Source organism: Meleagris gallopavo, chromosome Z (genome assembly GCF_000146605.3).
Source record: "Meleagris gallopavo isolate NT-WF06-2002-E0010 breed Aviagen turkey brand Nicholas breeding stock chromosome Z, Turkey_5.1, whole genome shotgun sequence".
Lineage (NCBI taxonomy): Eukaryota > Metazoa > Chordata > Aves > Galliformes > Phasianidae > Meleagris > Meleagris gallopavo.
The window spans coordinates 47,857,313-47,862,605 of NC_015041.2; the positions used below are offsets into that span (position 1 = coordinate 47,857,313).

The following is a 5,293-nucleotide window of genomic DNA, read 5'->3' on the forward strand; positions in this document are numbered from 1 at the left end:
TTGCCTACACTATATAATGGTACATAATTACCTTTCCTTCTCTGGAAACCAATGGATTACTCTATAATGGCAAAGGTCTCCAAAACAGTGGAAGGTTAAAGAGGCATGATATCAGAGGTTGTATTCATGAATTTTAAATGCCAGTGTATTTCATCATATTTAAAGTCTAAGACCAGTTGATGGATTATATTAGATTTACCAGCATTACTCTCACCTCAAAACTAAGAACAAGTGCATTCCAGAAAAACAAATGCATGGTTAACATCATCACTGCAGTACTTGGAAGAAGATCAATACTACCTGCTCTTAAGGAACAGACAATTTTCAACTCCCTGTTTTGACTGCAATTAGGAGAAGCTCTTCTAATCTGGTCTTCCCCTATCAGATCACAGAATGGACACTACTCGAGCTGAAGCAGTGCTTACAAGCAGCTAGAGAAAACAAGTAGTGTTAACTGCAAGCCAGTTAAAATGAACTCCAGCAACATGAATAGCCCTACAAGAATCTTCACTTGTCTTACAAGTCACACAAACTAATAGCAGATTACTAACAGAAAATGAAGTCTACTATCAACATTAACAACTATAAGATATTCTTACCTCTTCTTCAACCAGTGCTCTCTTTTGTGCAGACCAGCTGTAGTCAGGATAGTAAGCCATCGTTGTAGCACTACCAAAGTCACAAAGTTTAATTGTCCCTTGGTTACTTATAAGCAAGTTCTCCACCTTAAAAAAAGAGGTAGAATAAACTGAAGACATCTCTTTCTGAAGGATAAAACACATGATTCAAATATCAAATCATGTGTGCATATACACACACTCAAAAATATTTCACTATAGTCTATTTCTTTGTTCACGAGAAAATAGATTTCAAACAACTAAGTTAAATGTATATGGTAGCAGTGCAGACAATCTTTAGGAGGAACCATGAAACAACTGTTACAAATAACAAATGGACATCCAAGAACAGGAAATAAACCCAAGGGGAAAAAACACCTATTAGTGTCCAAGAACAGATCAGTGTTTCCAAGAGGACACTTGTATATGCAGCATCTTGAAATCCAGATGTTTTCATCTATAAAACTGAACACTGTTAATGCAACTGTAGTGGAACAATGGCTCGGGCCGCTGGAGATAAAAAACTGAGTAATAGAAAAGCAGCAGGCTGCTGAGGGGATGCCTAGAAAGATGCAGCCATGACTTTCTGAGGAAACGAAACAGAAACCAGCTTTTTGAGAAGCACGTGCTGTCTGAACATTTAACCGTTCCTTTTCTTCTTAATAATTCAGCTGTCTGTGATAGCTATATGAAACTGGGATGAAAATTAAAAGAGAATAGAAGAGTGGGTACTGCGTAGGTGTATCATAAGGTCACAACCACAAAAGACCTGGAAAAGAGTTTGCATTTCTACATAAAGTCAGGAAAGGGAACGCATGTGCCTTTTAACATTTCCAACATTAGAATGCCAAACTTCAGATAGCCAGATCTGGCTTCCCTTTCCCCACTGACACTACTACATTTCTGGATGTCCTTCCTCAACACCTCAGCTTTCAGAACTATCCTTTCTCAGATATGCTCTTTCTTCCACCATGAAGTCATTTTTGACTACCTCAAGGATTATGCTGAGCTGGTTGTATCCATCTCAACAAGTAAACTGAATTCTTTTCTGTCAAAGAACATTTCCTTACTTCTCTGCACAATGTGAAGGGCAGGCAATAACAAGAGGTAATGGCTTTAAATTAAAAGATGGAGATTTACATGAAATGTTAGGAAGAAATTCTTTACTCAGGGAATGGTGAAGCACTGGCACAGGCTGCCCAGAGTAGCTGTGGATGCCCCACACTCAGGGGTGTACAAGGGCAGGTTGGATGGGGCTTTGAGCAATGTGATCTACCAGAAGGTATCCCTGCCCAAGATAGCGAGGTCAAACCTAGGATATCATTAAGCTCTCTTCCAATTCAAACCATTCTTTGATTCTGTGATTCGATATCAAACCTAACTTAAATAATAAAAGTAGTTATAGTATTACCAAAGGGGGAAAAAAAAAATCAGGTTTTTGTGAGGCTATGTCCTGTTGTGTGCTTTGAAAGTTGCTAGTAATTTACAATATTTCAGCTGGTTATTGAAATCGGCTCTGAAAGGTTCTATGGTCTCTGCTATACAGACTAGCTGTGACCAACAGCTGTAAAGTTCAAGTTCTGATAATTAAAATATCAGATAAAGACTGACAGCTAATCAATCACACTAGCTTAGAATTTTTCCAAATCAGAAACTACCTGGATTTTCCAAATGCTGTATACACCCATTCTAAGTGCAAAGGTGTTCAGGAAAAAAATGAATGGACAAACAAGAGAAGAACACCAAGAACACAGAAACTGACATTTCTATATGAAGTTGAACTCTAAGCTGTACTGCAGAAACTTCACAAATCCTAATACTTTTGGTCACAATAATTTAGAAAACCCTCTTGGATTCCAGCTTCTCTCCTAAAAGCCACATTGCCATCACAGACCTCATTCGAAGACAAGGTCAAAATTTTGATCTACAATTTTTTTATGCTGCTGACCTGCTTTCCAGAAAACATAGCACAGCTAAGTGAACCCTATTTGATACTTGATTATAGTCAGGCCCTTGTCCAAACTATCAACTAAGTTGGGTCTAATTAAGGTCCCAACATCTATCATTTCCTCTTGCTCTACAGTCTCTAATACAAAGCCAATAGGAAACAAAACTGTTGCCTCTTTCTATATTTTGTATCTGACAAGATCATCTCTTGATTAAAAAAACTGGTCAAACATAGCACTGGCTCAGCTATAAAACACTTGAGATAAAAAAAACTTACGCTTTTCTCACAGAGGTAAAAAAATTCATATTTATCTGTAACTACTACTAATACTTTTAGAGAGAAGAGAGGTACTTTTTCTGTTCATAGACACGAAAGACTTCAGCAAAGAATACAAAATTTTATTTTACAAAGTAGAACCACAGAAGTTTAATACAGACTTGGTCAAAATCTCTTGCTTGAGATAACCTACAAGACTGCTTACCAGCACTGAGCAATTTTCCTTAGCAAAACTACAAATCATATCATAACTCTAGTTACTTTATCAAAAAACCACCTCTAGTTCAACTTCATCAGCAAACCATGTTGTGTGACATCTGTCAGCTTGTTTAGATTGATTACAATAACTACTAACACCATGTACACAAGAAAAAATGCTGCTTAAAAAGATAGAAGTATTTCAGTGAAGATCTTCATTATACAGTAATGCTAACAACAATTTCCATCTAAACACTGATATCTATCTATATATCCATCTAATACACATACATATACATATTTTCAAGATTGCCCTCTGTGGTTGATCAACAGCCTAAACACCAGCTTTACAGGCTCTTTCTGCTATTTAAAAACCTCTATCTTTATTTAAATACCTTTAAATCTCTATGGATAATAGGTGGCTTCTGTTTATGCATATGCTGCACTGCTCGGCAGGTCTGATAAAAGATCTTCAGAACTGTGTCACAGGAGATTGGCCCTTTGGGTTCCACTTTCTTTAAGAATTCCACCAGTTGTCCTGGAGGAAAAAAATAAAAAATAAAAAAAATAAAATCAAACAAATTCACATAAGCACATGCAAAACACTATACATTCTGAAAGCTTGCCATGTATAGAGAAACTCTCATCAACAAGGAAGACTTACAGTATTGAGTTGTAGACAGATATTCTGAAAGTGGCAAACCCATGAAGGCTGCAGTGCCAAAGAAAATGACACTCCCAGGAAATATTCTCCTGCTCTTCCTTCCCTGACTAGTCTCAAATATTAGGACATTTACAATTATTACATACTTATGATAAAATTTAACTCCCTGAAAGAACATAATGTTCCTCCCATGAAGGTGAACACTAGTTCCACCTGATTAAGAGGTTTTCAGAACTTCCATGCTCTGAAGTAACCTGCGCAAAATAGCTTTAAAAACAATGTGCAGTGCTAAGAAAAGAAATAAAATTTACCTTTACACAATTCTGTAAGCAGAAGAAACTCTCCTTGTCCTGTGTCTGATTCTTCTTTCCCTATAGATGCAGCAGAGCAGAACTGGACAATGTTGGGGTGACCTGAAAGTTTTTTCTGGAGACAAAGTGATCAGGGAAGAAAACTGCCAAGTCTATTGATAGTTTTGTATACAGCAGTTCACAGGCAACTCATTTGAAATGTTAGCTCAACCCAGATATCATTAGAGCTGGACTTAGAATACTCAGCAGAACAAGTAAATTCATGTCCAACTGCAGAAACAGACTTCAAGGCAAGCCACTAAGGTAACATGCAAGAAGTTAAAATAAAACATTTCAAAAATACCCTTATGATTAAGACTGCAAGGAAACTAAACTTTGTAACAGATTTAAGTATTCCTTTTTCTCTTCAACAATGACTACAAGACATCAATGCAAGAGTCAGAAAGACTGCTGCTCTAGCTAGCTGATCTAGAAAGGCCTATTGCATCAACCCCTGCCTTTTCACAGAAAGTTGCTCCCAAAGTTATGCCTCCTGTTTATTTCAATGGAAATAACAACAAAGAGCACTAGAAAACTATTTCATAGAGCAAATTCTCAGCTACAAAACAATTTTTCAGAAGACATCACCATTAGCTACACATTTTCACCAGCAATAAAAACAAGCCTGCATGCCACATGGTAAAAATCTCCTTACTTCATCCACACTCTTGTCAGACAGCTCCTCTACAGCCAGCTGTCACACAGCAATGACATCTAATGGAATATCGGAGAGAAAGTTCTACTGTCATATCACCAACAGCCACTTCTGATGTCATGGACCCACAGCATGTAATAGAAAGCATTATTTCCAGAGCAGCCCTCGTAACTTGACAATGCTTAATTCAAAGTCAGCACAATAAGCTTCACTAATAAACAAAAGCTTCAAAGAATAAAAAAAAGGAATCTTAATTCAAACTACAACCCTCATCATTTTTCACTAGCTGCTCAAAAATTTAAATTATCATTTTTTATGTATGATAAAGGGAAAAAAAAATGTATAAGTGAGCTCAAGGGAGGTTTACATCACATTGTACCCATCTGTGTTGGTCCTGACGTGCACCACACTAACCAAACACTGATAACCACACCTACAAGACAAACACTATTTACAAGTTGCATTCACCAAATCTAGAAAGAAGAAAAAAAGATGACCTAAGAACAACAAAGGGGTAAAACAAAGGACAAGATGGATTCACCATTTAGAATGAACACAAATATTTTTAGTTCTTAATTTTATTTT

The 5,293-nt window shown here is 36.8% G+C and overlaps 1 long non-coding RNA gene across 1 annotated transcript; it reads right to left on the reverse strand.

The window, feature by feature from the left end:
• Nucleotides 1–4,323, reverse strand: LOC104915205. Its single transcript, XR_796282.3, has 3 exons — nucleotides 4,015–4,323; nucleotides 3,435–3,577; nucleotides 1–725 (listed from the first exon to the last, which is right to left on the reverse strand). It is a non-coding gene; the product is annotated as an uncharacterized LOC104915205 (long non-coding RNA).
• Between the last annotated feature and the right edge of the window lie 970 nt (nucleotides 4,324–5,293).